Source organism: Periophthalmus magnuspinnatus, chromosome 4, assembly GCF_009829125.3.
Source record: "Periophthalmus magnuspinnatus isolate fPerMag1 chromosome 4, fPerMag1.2.pri, whole genome shotgun sequence".
Classification (NCBI taxonomy): Eukaryota; Metazoa; Chordata; class Actinopteri; order Gobiiformes; family Gobiidae; genus Periophthalmus; species Periophthalmus magnuspinnatus.
The window spans coordinates 30,599,560-30,615,556 of NC_047129.1; positions in this window are offsets into that span (position 1 = coordinate 30,599,560).

Genomic DNA, 15,997 nt, shown 5'->3' on the forward strand with positions numbered 1-15,997 from the left:
ACCTAAAGGACTCTCAAACACTGCCTTGTGCGTTAACACATACTCATTCAACAACACAGCGGCCTGACTTCTAAAACGTTCTCATTCAGATGCGTAGTCACTTTTTGGGGAAGGCAATTTTTCAAATCTTTCATCAGAATTAACTGTTTTAGGTTGTCCATATTATCTACATTATGAGGAGCACCACCTGTCAAACAACAAAAACAAAGTCAACATAAGTCTGATTGTATTTTTTCCTGTTCCGAAAATTTTTGCTGGCATGCTACTGGGACTAGTTCATACACACGGAGAATAGCAGTTTTTACTTTTGTGAAAATCTAAATCTCGGTGGAGAGAGCTGCGTAGGCCTCCTGTTCTTTTCCAACCAGAGTACACTGCAATAATAAAGTCCACTCTTCTTTTGGCCATTTTAATGTTTCAGCAATTCTTTCAAAGATTGTAAAATATTTGTCAACATCCTTCTCATTGAATGGAGGCACCAAACGTATATTTTTACTTACATCGAAATCCGTACTGGATCTGAACTCACATGACCCAATCCCAAGCTCCAGTTCACGCAGTTGAATCTCACTCTCCTCCAGCCGCTGCTGCTCTAGTTGTAAATCCTTTTCTCATAACGTCAGCCTTCTGAACTCATCTTCCAGCTCCTTCAAACGGACAGCCTCGTCTGCTGCACCAGGCGAGGGTAAACATGGACAGCACAGCTGCAGGAAAAATGCTACGCTCCACAAATGCTGACAACACCTCAGTTTTGATCACTGACTTCTTAGATTGTTTAGTGACCACAACCTTGTAATGTTCAGCTAAAATGAGCAATTGGTCCTTCATACACCTATGAAAGGCTGCCAAAGTGGGTGCCTTCACAAACTCTAGGTGGAACTCCATCTCCACCTAGAATCCTGCAGCCTACACTAAAACAAAGGCAACTGCACAATCAAATGACCCACACACAAAATAGCCTCCTACCCCGAAAGACCTATCTGCTCAAAACAATAAAAAAAAAACAACAACGCTCAAAATACTTCAACTACAACCAAAGTCACAACAAATTGCCCAATTATATCACAAATCAAACGTGGCACAACCTAAAGTTACTGCAAAACAAACAAAAGCCAACTAAGGGCACAAATATGACTGCATTAGGGTTTTTAATTTATTGACTGTTTTTGACGAGCCCCCATAAATATGTTACGACCCAAAGGAATCAAACATGTTTACGAAAGGAAACAGGAAACAAAGATAAGGGCTGTGGATTTTGTCAAAAGTGAAAGACGGGAGAAAAAAACCCTTACACAAAAAACAAAGTAACAAAGAAAAGAGACCGTGGTGAGCCGACCAATGTAAAATAAGGACTGTGCTCAGAACAGGCCAACCCTATACAGAGCCATAGAAGCTGCCACCCTAACAAAATGTGAACGATTCCCGAGCCTCTGAGCCTGTTCTTCTACAACAGATTAGAACCCAACAGAAACTTGGTGGAGGATGCGGGCATTATCAACAACTGACTGATTTTTATTTATTTTCTTTCTTACAGGGTTTTCACTGAAGGTGTCGGGGGATGTGCCCATCAACAGCCTGAGGTGACGACCTCGTAGAGTCTCCATACTGACTGACATTCTCCAAAGTAGTGGTCGACCTAAATAAAAGGTAAGCAGAAACCTCTTCTATTGAAATACGGAATTCTGCATATTGGATTCTTTTTTGCTAAATTTAACTTTGAGTTTGCCAGATTTTATGCCAATGTGTGAATGATTTTAATGTGTATGTGCACAAAGTAAAGACGTTTATTATTTAAGTACATTTTAAAACAGGTACTTTAATACTTTTACTTATGTGGATTTTAAGTGATGCTTGAGTATTTTTTTCTCCAGTATTTGTCCTTTTACTTTACTTTTAGTTCAGTTCATATTTCAGTCTTTTTGTCAGTTCTTTTGTGTTTAAAATGTGAACTTTGAACAGAATTCTATTATAAAATCAAACCACAAATTTGATTTCATTTGTCAGAAAAATCCCAATAAGATACTTTTCCCAAATCGTTCAGCCTTACTCTGTTACTTTTCTGGTCCATCTTTTTGTTTCCATGAAAATGTAAATTCTTTGCCTGGAATGTTCCACAGTATGACCTAAAATTCATCATCAGAAGTTTATTGTTCAAGCATATTTGACATCTCCACATCGATACCTCAGTTAATGCCATACTGTGGAACATTCCAGGCAAAGCAATAACATCTCCATGGACACAAGCAGCTGATGGAGATTTCTAGTTAGTGTGTATGTGCAGCAGGAGACAACAGCAGCGCCAACTTTCACAAGTGACCAAAATAAGTTGCTTTTAGCGTCACATTTCTTTTTATTAGACCTTATTTATACAGGCAGTAATTGAATCAAATAGTGAGCTGTTTTCAGGGTCAGTTTGAGTGAGATGGAGGAGTATGATGCAGCATAATGTAAAGTTGGTTTGACCAAAGTTGGCGACAGAACGTCCCCTGCGCACTATATAAGTGGCCTGCTGCATCAATCACTTCTCACTTGAACTGTATTTAATATTGGTATTCATCTCTTATTAACCCCTGCGGGTTTTAAAACACAATCATATTTTGTAGCGCAGCCTAGAGTCGTGGGCACCTGCTCGTGCTCAGGGCCTCCAGGACAAAAATAGACCGACTATAAACATTAACGCAGACATAATGCGACATGGCCACAGTGCACTGCTCAGTAGTGCAGTAGTCGACACTCCACATACCCCCGCCCCCCCCGTTACTATATTCATAATTATTAATTGATCAAATCCACCCACATGAACCAAGCAAAATGTAGTATAGCCTAATGTTAGGTTATATTCTCAAAAACAACAATTATGTTGGCCTAGTTGGCTTATCCCAATATTTCTACTCAAGTATAAATTCACATTAATAATGTTGTGTTCTTAATAGACTATTGAGAAAATAATGTGGGACAACTGTGCTGTTACATGTCTATTGAGATTATTGAGAAAATAATGCATACATCACCAAATTCAGGTCTGAATCACACAATGCAGTACTTGGAATACACCACAAATAATGACTTAAGCAACAGTGAAATAGTAGCTGTAACAGTAAAATAGAACTGGTCAGAAGTGATGTCATACACCTACAGTTTTATTTTTGGTCTGTCTAATCCAGATATACAACATAGGCCTCTTTGATGATATGTTACTTTAGTAGTAGTAGTAGTAGTAGTAGTAGTAGTAGTAGTAGTAGTAGTAGTAGTAGTAGTAGTAGTAGTAGTAGTAGTAGTAGTAGTAGTAGTAGTAGTAGTAGTAGTAGTAGTAGTAGTAGTAGTAGTAGTAGTAGTAGTAGTAGTAGTAGTAGTAGTAGTAGTAGTAGTAGTAGTAGTAGTAGTAGTAGTAGTAGTAGTAGTAGTAGTAGTAGTAGTAGTAGTAGTAGTAGTAGTAGTCTGACTTGCTCTAGCTACAATTTAAAGGGTGTTTAACATTGTCAAATCTGTTGCAGAGGCTGCAGACCCTGTGGTTCTTCCGGACTGCTTTTCCGATGAGGACGTCCCAGGTCCAGGGTTACATGGCTTCTGGCATGTAGAAAGCTCTTCTGACGGAGAGGACCTGAGCGGAGTGTTTTTGGTGGCTGAGAAAGAGGGCTTGCTAGACTCTGGCTACAGCAGTCCGTCCGTAGAGACCGAAGAGCAGGAGGAGGCCCAAGAGGAAGAAGCAGCCCTCCCCTCGACCGCACCCTGTTCTCCTCCTGCATTGAATATTATTCTTCTCAGAGGACGGAAGCGCCACAGAGGTGAAGAGGATGAAGGCCCTAGGTCCAAGTGGCCACGCCTCTCCTCCTTGGGACCTAGGCCACTCCACCTCTGCAGGGGTGTCCGAGGGCACAAGCAGTAAAAAAGTGCTAGGCTGCAAATGCTGCAGTATTAGCAGTGGTAGTAGACAAATTATATTAAAATATATTACCAATGCAGCAGTGATTTTGCAGAGTGTGACTGGTTTTGTTTTTTTTTTAATGGTTAATTTCATTCTATAACTAGATATCCATACCAAGTACTACAGTTCTTTTGTTTATGTATTTTTGCAGCTTTTTTTTTTTTTTTTTTTTACAATATTGTACATTTTAAAAAACTGTTTACTGGGATTATCCTGCGTCATGGGAATCAGTGACAGTTTTAGTTTCAGTATTATTCTTTTTTCAGCTACTTTCTATGGCAAAATATTGCACTTGCGCAAGTGTGTTATCATGACAGACCTACTTTTTTATACTTGTTACTATATATTTTCAAATATAGAATAGCTACTGCCAACCCTATATTAAATGCATTGTGGTTTTAGAAAGTGACTTGTTCTTCTGAGACTATCTGCAGAGAAATAATAAATCTAATACTTATGCAGTGTTGGGACGTAACTGAATGCACGTACCAGTAGTATTCAGAATACTTATTTTTAGTAACTGTATTCTGGTACAGTTACTGTTTAATTTGTTAGTGTTCAGAAAATAGTTACTTTTCTAAAAATCAATTGAATACATTGAAGTGCTTCATCACAGAATTTAGACTTCAAAGTGCACATAATTAGTGATAGGAAATGAATTATGAAAATAAAGCGATTTTAAATTTACCTGCAAAATATCAGTTGTGTAACTCAAGTATTCTTCTTGTCATCTTGTTTTATTTGTATATATTTATCTTGGCAATAATCTAGGCACCTGCTAAAATAAAATGATTTAAGACCAACATTTTTTCCTCATTTTTGCTCCATTGATGTCAACTCCCACCAAATGTTGATTTAAATGCAAAAAAACATAACGCTACTTAACAACACTCAATGCACGTCTAATGTAAAGCTAAAAACGTTAGCTTACACTTAGCTTATATACAAATGTAGGATCGACCAAATCTTTTTTTCCAAAAAACTAAAATAAATGTTATCTAACTTACTTTCTTAGTTTTGTATTTCTAAATAACATTCAGGTGTTTTTATTTGTGAAGCGGTGAGCTGAAAAACGGCTCCATATTTAGATAAAGTTTAGACTAAACGGTCAAGGTCAAAGGTCACGTTTGTGTTTTCCAGATTTGTAAGAAAGTTCATCCATCAAAACCAGATAAATAATATGAATCAAAGCGCTGTTCTTTTAAGTTAATACCTGAATCGATATATATAGATAAGTTGCGTTTTTATTTATAATAACATTTTTCATCTTCAACAGGTGAGGAGGTTGTGTTATGCTGCCCTCTGCTGCTTTGTCTCATACACTGCATTTTTATATTTTTGCTGTTTATCTCAAGATATTTAGTATTTATTTTTGGATAATCAATTAGGTGGCAGACCCTTCACGTGAAAAGTTACGTAGTGCAACTATGCATCTATTTTATTTTTATCTCGATGTAGTTTTTATTGTGGTGATTCAGTCTATCCTATTTCTACTGGATTGCTGCTACAATAGATAGACCGTTGTAAGTCTGTGTTTTTTAGGCTATTATTATTATTATTATTATTATTATTATTATTATTATTATTATTATTATTATTATTATTATTATTATTATTATTATTATTATTATTATTAACATCATCATCGTCACAAAATAGTGCTTTTGTTTATTAGTTTTGCTCATATCTGGTGTTTGATTCACTGCGCAGCCTTGGTCCTCCAGCCTCTTCTTCTGTGTTTTCTGTGTTTTTGTTTCTTCTTCGTGTGAACTTGTCTTGCCCCTGGTATAAATTCGGGTTTTCACCGCTGTCTCTTCCCTTTGTATATCCAGTATTGGAAGAGGTCACATCTGATTTACATCTGATTTACATCTGTAATTATCTTTTACTTGTATTTAAGTTGATATTGAGCTCTGATGTTGCTCCGTTGTTTTCATTTTTTTCATGTGAACAAGTCCGTTATCTTCTCTCCTGTAGTTTGGGCTGGACCGATAAATAGCGGCACCTGTTGATCCCCAAAATATTCATTTTATTTTTTTCTAGAAAAAAAATATAGAAAGAAATAAAGAAAATATATGCTTTCTGCTTTTGCAAACACCCAGATAATTTTGTTTTGTGCTGTTTTTTAGGTGGAGAGTCTTCTTCAGCCACTACAACCACGTCCTACTTCAGTCCACTCTGTGCCCGGTAAAACACTTAAAGGGCCCACATCACTCTGTTTTCTGATTTATGTTCTAATGCTGTTACCTCCTCAAAAACAGACCTGGAGCTGTGTTTTATTTCATTCAGACATGTTTGAGTAACACTTCATTATTAGTCTGTCTGCATCTCTAAAGCTCAAAATCCTCTGTTCCACCTTGTGATGTCATGTCACCTTTTAACCTTTAGTTCAGTAGAGACAATTCCAGGGCTGAAATTATCCAAATAATTCCAGTGAAGGTGTGTGGAGTTTAAAAACACTATTACCACATTACATCGCAAAGTGGAAGAGTGTTTTCAGTTTGAGAGAAGAACTGAACTAAATATGCAGGTAACATGTGAATGAAACAAAACACAACTCCAGGTCTGTTTGTGAAGAGGAAACGACATTAGATCAGATTAGATCAGAAAATAGTGTAATATGGGCCCTTTAAACAACACACTTTCACTGTATCAGCTGTATTAAGAGATCCATATTTGCAAGTTGACATGTGCTGTGTGTTTTGTGCAGTGGGCAGGATGGCTCTGTGGGACGACTACTCCAATGGCAGAAAGAGGCAGAGGGTCCTGGAGGACAGGTACGGCACAAGGACTTTACTGGGAGCTGCCTGACCTCAGACTGGATCAGGGTCAACACCAAGAACTGCCCTCACTGCTTCAGCCGCATCCAGGTCAGAACAGGTTATGCATGTTTTTTATAATTATGACCTGGTTTGATGGGATCTTAACTGTGGTAAATATTTATATAGTTTTATATCAATTAAGTGACAATTTGGGGGGAAAAGTTGAGAAAAAAGTAGAAAAAATACAGGAAGTAGTGCGGAGTAAAAAAAAAAAAAATTGTCATCAACACAAAAATTCTATCCAAAATCCTGGAACATTTTACAAGCAGACAGTTTGAGTTTAAACCTTCACCTTCAATAAAATAAAGGTGTCACTGTTTATTTTTATTAGTCTAATACCATAATGTTAACATGGCTCCAAACGTGTCTAAATCGCATGTCATATCTGCTGCCTGTGTCCAACCAGGAAGTAAAATGATAAACGTCACTTAAATTAAAAAAGATTTTTTAGTAAAATATTAAATATAATGATGGTCAAATTAGTAGTGTGTCGTACGCACTTTAAATGTAGTGTTGGATAATATATTGGTGTTAATGGAGCACAACAGTGAACTCCCATAGTAAATTTTCTATACATTTTTCCCATTCAAATATAAAGAGTTCAAGGGCATCAAAGCTTCGTGCTAACTAGGTACATGCTAACTAATCTCTATAACAGCTGTTTTAAGTCAAAAAATCACATTAAAAAAAACGCATGATTTGACAAAATGTTTTAGTAACTTAATGGTTTGTAAAGTTTCAGACAAGTTTTACATAAAATTGTAGCTCTTGTGGTCATTAGTTACCACAGAGCTGATTAGCCCTGAGCAAGCTTTCAGACTTTTAATATATATTTTTTGTTTGGAAAGCTTATGGGAAAAAAAGAATGAGAAATGTACTTCTGGAACTGGGGGATGGGCGGTCTCTGTTGAGCTCCGTATCGGCCAAAATGTGGGATTTGTTTATATATTTGCTTTTGTGTCATAGTCTAATTTCCTTTTTTTTAAATTATTTTCGGAAAACTGAAATCTGTTTACTTGTAGGTTGCCAACTGTATTGAATGATGTCATACTCGTAGATGGAGGCAACAACCAGTTTTCCCCCATCACACTGTACTTTGCCATGAAATATCCAAAAAGTAAATGCACAAATGCTGAATCTGACCATTTCTATTAATTTCTAGACATAAAAGCTCACTGAATTACATTACAAAAGTCTGCATTCGAACAATATTCATTTTAACCTCATCTGCATTAAATATTATTGGCCTATAGGATGTTTCGATATTGCTGGGTTTCAGATGACGTCACAAGTTAGACCAGGCCTATTCATTTAATTAAAACATAGTGAAAGTTATTATATTTCAGATTTTAGAAAATATTTTTTACTTTGTTTCTTAAAATTTTGGTGAATTCATAGCATAGTATAATTTTACTTCCTGGTTGGAGATGGGCAGCAGAAATGACACGCGCAGAGGTGATTCCAGCTGTTACCTAGCAACCAAAAACAATCAAGATAATGCAATATTTATAACTATCCACAGACTGTATATATAAATGGACATAGCTAACCTGCTAGCATAGACGTGGCTCCTGCTCTATCAACTCTGGCTCCAACTCACTTTCTATTGAAAAACTGTCACCTCTCTCTCTGTAACTGCTGCTGTCGGGCTGGCACTCCCTGCTAAACCGGATCTCGCTCCAGATTGGATCTTTTTTTGCTGTGATACTCGCAGTCACAATTTCCAATATGCAACTTGGCTTCAAATTAGCCGCTATAACTGCTCTAGCGTCGATGAGCTTCATTTGACTGGAGCTGAACGCTGTGGTGATGTCACACTCACTCAGTCCGCTTCTTTATACAGTCTATGGATTAGACTCATAAAAATAAATTACAACTCCATTCTAGTGTTAAATGAAGGTTTAAACTGCCAAAAATGTCTTCCCTGTGCATAAATTATCACTGCATTTTGGATGGTATGTTGTTGTTTTTTATTTGTATTGTGATTTTAATATTCATTTCTGGCTCTCTGAAGTACTTAAATCATCTCGTGGACAAATTGTGCTCTACAAATAAGCCGTCCTTTTATAAATTCAAATCTGGGGCAGCACTGAATCAATGTTAATGCACCAAAATGTTATTGAGCCTGTGTTAAAACGTCCCATTGATTTAAATGTGCTCGGGTCAGGTCCATGCTCCACTCTCACTAATGCAGAAGCTCGTTTACAGCAGCAGGTCTAATGCTTCACACGGGACATATCGCGCTGTGTTTGGGGCTTTATACGGTGCCTTCACATCCTAGAATTCGATCAGGTTTTAACCTCGGGCTTCCCTAAGGACCCACTGTTTCACTTACTTCACTTTATGCTGTAGACGCCAAATTTTGTCGAAAGGCCTAATTCATGTTGAAGATTTTAGTAAAAAAAAAAAGTTTGCTACTGTATTGGAACACTATATTTTTCATACTTTTTTGACTAAATTCAAAGATCTATCACTGCTCTAATCAAAAATATCATTTTTTAAAAGAACCTATGCATATTTAACCAGTTAAGTGCGTAGCGTAAAAATAGGGAACATTTTTCTATGTGTCCCAGGAAGCTTCAGGTTTGTCTAAAATTTGAAGTTTGTGGCATTTTTAGTTTTTGTGTAGCAGCAGTTTAAAATCTGAGTTGTTCTTCCTGTTGATTATACCAGGGCCTTGGGAAAACTGCAAAATGACCTAAGTGATTTTTTAATCTTCGTGTATAAATGGGAATATAAACAAATATTCAGGTATCAAGTGAAATTTGTCAATTTTTGGTATTTTTCATTGCCTTTCCCTTAAGTTAAAACTGACAAAAATGGTAAAAAAAAAAAAAAAAAAAAAAAAAAAAAGATCATGTTTTCTCAATAAAATGTTTGTTTTATTGTCATTGCAAGTACCAGTTTGTTACATGTGGATAGGTCCAGTAATTACAGAAATATTAACTATAAACCAGGACAACAACTCTGCAATCTGACAGTTAAACAGTCCTTAAAGGGTTAAATAGATGGTAGAAAACGCTGAGTACATTATAGACCAGTATAGCTGACCTAGACTTTTTTTTTTTAGCCATAAAAATCATATTTTACCTCTATTTTACAAATCCATTCTTTTCCAGTGATGCGTCAAATAAGTGTGTAATACCAGTTTAAAAAGCAAATCAAGTTATTTCAATTGAATCAGTAAAAACTAAAATACGTCATATTTTACATCAGATACGTATGATTTCCTCGTTGAGAATAAAGCTGCTCACTTGCTGCTACATTTTGATATTTCTTGTGACTAGGGTTGTCAAAAGTATCAAATGAGACACTAATCGATACTAAAAACTAATATCAAAACTAGATACTCATTTGAGCAGGTATCGATACTAAGAGCTTCACGTTCAATGTCCGCTGACCTGAAGGTTGGTGGTTCGAATCCCGCTCTAGACGTAAACATCATTGGTTGAGCGCTCAGATCCACAGACCCAGGTTGGCGGTGCAATTCCAGCTTTGAGTGACTTGAAGGTGGAAAAGTGCTGTATAAAAATGTGACTGATGATTTTGAGCTGTATCAGACACATAAGACACATAGACTAGTATACACCCATGGACCAGTAGATATAAGGCCACATGGTAATTACTTTTTAATAAACCCTCTGTCTTATTGTCAAATAATGTGTCGACATGTTGCTGTTTGGTTTGTTTTACCTTCAGGATTAAACTGGGCTGTGTTCACACTGGAAAAACACTGAGATACTGAGACTATAATCGGACTAAACCTGGAACTAAACCCGGATTAAACAAGGACTAAGTGTGAACGCAGCCTCTGAGAATTAAACTTTTTTGTGTTTTTAAAGGTACAGTGTGTAACTTTCTGGAGGTGTCACCTGCATGATTCCACGGAAATAGAAAGTTAAGCCTTACTTCAAAACATTCCCCAGTTTTATGCCATACTGTGGAGTTTTATGGCCAAAAGGAACAACATTACCACGGAAACAAGCAGGAAGAGGCCACCCTCCAGGTCAAATATGAGTCAGGTTTGTGGAGATGCAAGCCCACTCACAGTAAAGATGCATGTTTTTTCAAGTTTTTCATTGCAATTAAAAAACTTTTGTTGTGGCTAAAAAGTGACATACTGTAGCTTTAAGAGTGCGTTTACATTTGCGCATTCACTACAATAAAAGTGGGACTAAACCTGGATTTAACCTGGACTAAACCTGGATTTAACTGAACTAAACCGGGACTAAACCTGGACTAAACTTGGACTTAAACTGGACTAAACTTGGACTTAACCTGGATTTAACTGAACTAAACCGGGACTAAGCCAGGACTTAAACTGGACTAAACCTGGATTTAACTGAACTAAACCGGGACTAAACTTGGACTTAAACTGGACTAAACTTGGATTTAACCTGGATTTAACTGAACTAAACCGGGACTAAGCCAGGACTTAAACTGGACTAAACCTGGACTAAACCTGGATTTAACTGAACTAAACCGGGACTAAACTTGGACTTAAACTGGACTAAACTTGGATTTAACCTGGATTTAACTGAACTAAACCGGGACTAAACCGGGACTAAACCGGGACTAAACCGGGACTAAGCCAGGACTTAAACTGGACTAAACCTGGACTAAACCTGGATTTAACTGAACTAAACCGGGACTAAACCTGGACTAAACTTGGACTTAAACTGGACTAAACTTGGATTTAACCTGGATTTAACTGAACTAAACCGGGACTAAACCAGGACTAAGCCAGGACTTAAACTGGACTAAACCTGGACTAAACCTGGACTAAACCTGGACCGCTCTCGACGTAAACATCACTGGTTGAGCGCTCAGATCCACAGACCCACAGGTTGTCGGTGCGATTCCAGCTCCCACAGGTGAATACTGTCATTATGTCCTTGACCCACCTCACCCCAGCGTTTGCGTACACTCGTGCATGAGTGTGTGTGTGTGTGTGTGAACGGGTGAGTGGCTCCTTAACGTAAAGCGCTTTGAGTCACTTGAAGGTGGAAAAGCGCCGTATAAAAACGTGACCATGATTTTGGCAAAGAAACAGTCCACAGCACAGAGCGTTTAAATGGAGATATTAACTTTTATTGCACGTTTCTTAAGTCTGTAAAAAGTGAACATTGTGCAGTGGCAACAGATACATGAGGTCTGAAAAATCTCACTGTCCTCCAATAAGAAAACACTATTTTCAAGTATGTGTTTATGAGGTTGTATTTTTTTCATACCAAACATTTTCAAACATAAACGGCTGAGTTCACAGTCAGTAACAAAGCGCACCTTACAATATCAAATCATAAATGTATTCTGTTATTATAGGATATATTTGAACATAGAAAGTCGTCTCATTGTGAAGAGGCTCAGACTAGAAATGTGTCTACAAAAATACAGATTATTGTCACGATAATTGTTATATCAACTCATGGTTCAATATATGAAACCTGGAACAATATTTTTACATTTCTTTGGGGATTTTTTTGGCTATATGGTAAAATTTGAGCTTAATTAATGATGATTATGGCTCATTACAGATGCGAAATAACAACTAAAGTGTTTCATTCTGCTGTTTTTTTATTTTATTTTATTGCAGCTCATGATTTGGGTGCTTTTGGGTGTTTGTGTCAGTGGCATAAATGTTTCAGTATTATTGTTTATCGTCTATATTTGTTTCAGCGATATATACATGTGGACAAAATTGTTGGTACCCGTCGGTTAATGAAAGAAAAACTCACAATTGTCACAGAAATAACTTGAATCTGACAAAAGTAATAATAAATAAAAATTCTATGAAATTTAACCAATGAAAAGTCAGACATTGCTTTTCAACCAGGCTTCAACAGAATTATTTAAAAAAATAAACTCATGAAACAGGCCTGGACAAAAATGATGGTACCTTTAACTTAATATTTTGTTGCACAACCTTTTGACGCAATCACTGCAATCAAACGATTCCTGTAACTGTCAATGAGACTTCTGCACCTCTCAGCAGGTATTTTGTCTCACTCCTCCCCAGTTGTCTCAGGTTTGAAGGGTGCCTTTTCCAGACGGCATGTTTCAGCTCCTTCCAAAGATGCTCAATAGGATTTAGGTCAGGGCTCATAGAACGCCACTTTAGAATAGTCCAATATTTTATCTTATCCATTCTTGGGTGTTTTTAGTTGTGTTTTAGGTCATTGTCCTTTTGCAAGACCCATGACCTGCAACTGGGACTAAGCTTTCTGACACCGTCCAGCACATTTCTCTCTAGAATCCCTTAATAGTCTTGAGATTTCATTGCACAGATTCAAGACACCAGCTCCAGAACATAACAGAGCCTCCTCCATGTTTCACAGTAGGGACAGAGTTCTTTTCTTCATATGCTTCATTTTTACATCTGTGAACATAGAGCTGATGTGTTTTCTGAATAATATGTGCAACTGTAGTCACGGGAACTTCAAGCTGCTTGGAGATGCTCTTATAGCCTTTACCTTTAACATGCTTGACTATAATTTTCTTTCTAATCTCCTGAGACAACTCTTTCCTTTGCTTCCTCTGGTCCATGTTGAGTGTGGTACATGTCACCAAACAGCACAGTGACAACCTGCAGCCCTATATATAATCCCACTGACTGATTACAAAACTGTAGACACCTGTGATGCTAATTAGTGGACACACCTTGGATTAACATGTCTCTTCGGTCACATTGTTTTCAGTCTTTTCTAGGGGTACAATCATTTTTTATCTTGTTTCCTGAGTTTATTTTTTTTAAATAACTCTGCTGAAGCCTGGTTGAAAAGCAATGTCTAACTTTCATTGGTTAAATTTCATAGAATTTTTATTTATTATTCATTTTGCCAGATTCAAGTTATTTCTGTGACCATTGTGAGTTGTTTTTTTTGTTTTTTTTCATTAACCGAAGTGTACCAACAATTTTGTCCACGTGTGTATATGTATATGTTCCCGTGACAGGCCTACGTGACAGTTTCTCTTCAAAAAGTGATCGTGTGTTTGCAGTTTTTGAAAGCTCGTCCAATAATAGAGCTGCAAGTTTAATGGAAACGGAATCGAAATCATAATTTGAATGAACGTAATTAGCCGAACACAAAGGCTGCAGTTTTTCCAAGTATCAGCATTTCCTCCACAAACAACAAAATGTCTTACTCCGTATAAAAACTGCTAACCCTGTAGTTTATGTCAGTACAAACGTGTTCTGAAACGCAGTGGTGGGACGTAGTAAAGTACTTAAGTAAACTACAGATACCTAAAATATACTCAAGCAGATTTTAAAGTGGATACGTTTTACTTTTACTTCACTACATTTGAGAGCAGTATCTGTACTTTCTATTCCACTACATTTAGATTTTTGAACTGGACTGAAAAGTAAAAGTGTTTTTGTTACAGTTTGAGACCTGCTGAAAAGGCTGAGGGGTTATTTTTAACACGTTCAGAATTTGAGAAAAACTAAAATATACAAATAAAAACAGCTGGGAAAAATGAAGGAATGGATCAGTTGTTTCTGTCGAACAAAATTCAGCACAAATCTGTATCAAAATCATAAAATTTGCTTATAAAACCTCAAAATCTGCACGAAATCCTTTTACGTTTTACTCTTTAAGTACATTTTACAACATGCACTTTAATACTTTTACTTAGTAGAGTTTTTCAAGTGATACTTTTACTTGAGTATTGTTTTCTCCAATATCTGTACTTTTACTTAACTGAGTACTTCTTCCACCACTGTTGAAATTTGATTCTTGTATTAGTTCAGTTTTTATTTCAGTTCATTTTTCAGTTTTTTGTCAGTTCTTTCGTGTTTAAAATGTGAACTTTGAACACAATTCTCTTATAAAAACATAAACCACAAATCTAAGCTCAACTCTTGTCAGAAAAATCACAATAAGATGCTTTTCCCAAATCGTTCAGCCTTACTCTGTTACTTTCCCGGTCCGTCATCTTTTTGTTTCCATGGAGATGTAAATTCTTTGCCTGGAATGTTCCATAATATGACCTAAAATGTCCCTATATTGCAGTGAATTCATCAGAAGTTTATTGTTGAAGTGTATTCGATCTGTCGCTTGGTCTGGAGGCATCAGCGTCTCCACATCGATACCTCGGTTAGAAACATACTGTGGAACATTTTTGCAAAGCGGTAACATCTCCATGGAGACAAAGCAAGTGGTGGACGCTTCCCCGGTGAAGTTATGCAGTGTAAGTTTAACAAAAATCATGATTTAATGTCAAATAATGTGTCGACATGTTGCTGTTTGGTTTGTTTTACCTTCAGGATTAAACTGGGCTGTGTTCACACTGGAAAAACACTGATATTGGGACTATAATCGGACTAAACCTGGAACTAAACCCGGACTAAACCAAGACTAAGTGTGAACGCAGCCTCTGAGAATTAAACTCAGGCTTTTTTCTGTGTTTTTAAAGGTACAGTGTGTAACTTTCTGGAGGTGTCACCTGCATGATTCCACGGAAATAGAAAGTTAAGCCTTACTTCAAAACATTCTCCAGTTTTATGCCATACTGTGGAGTTTTATGGCCAAAAGGAACAACATTTCCATGGAAACAAGCAGGAAGAGGCCACCCTCCAGGTCAAATATGAGTCAGGTTTGTGGAGATGCAAGCCCACTCACAGTAAAGATGCATGTTTTTTCAAGTTTTTCATTGCAATTAACGCTACCAAAATGAAAAAAAGTCTTATTTTAGTCTGTCGTGGCTAAAAAGTTACATACTGTAGCTTTAAGGGTGCGTTCACACTTCCGCATTCACCACAATAAACGTGGAACTACATCTGGACTAAACCTGGACTAAACCTGGACTTAAACCTAAAACTAAACCTTCATAAACCAGGACTAAACCAGGACTAGAACAGAACCAAACCAAGTCTACATCAGGCAAATTTTAGGACCAAATAACAACAGGTTTAGTTTTAGGTTTAAGCTCTAAAACTCAAAACGATAAAACCACTTGTTGTTTTATATTTGAGTAAAACATTTTAGCTGAAAACCCCACACACAGACAGGACTCACTCTCTCAGTGCACGCTCAGGTCAATATGAAATCACATTAAAACTATGTACAGTTACAATAACCCATGTGTTTGGTGTTGTACATATTTACAGTGTTTTTAAAATCGAAAACATGGCAGAAGAGTCACTGTAGATGTATAACAGACCTGGATATGGCTTTCTCACTGTTTTTCCTAATGGCCATTTAAAGTATTGCACAAGTCTTCTAGAAATTCAGATTTTCATGAATATAAA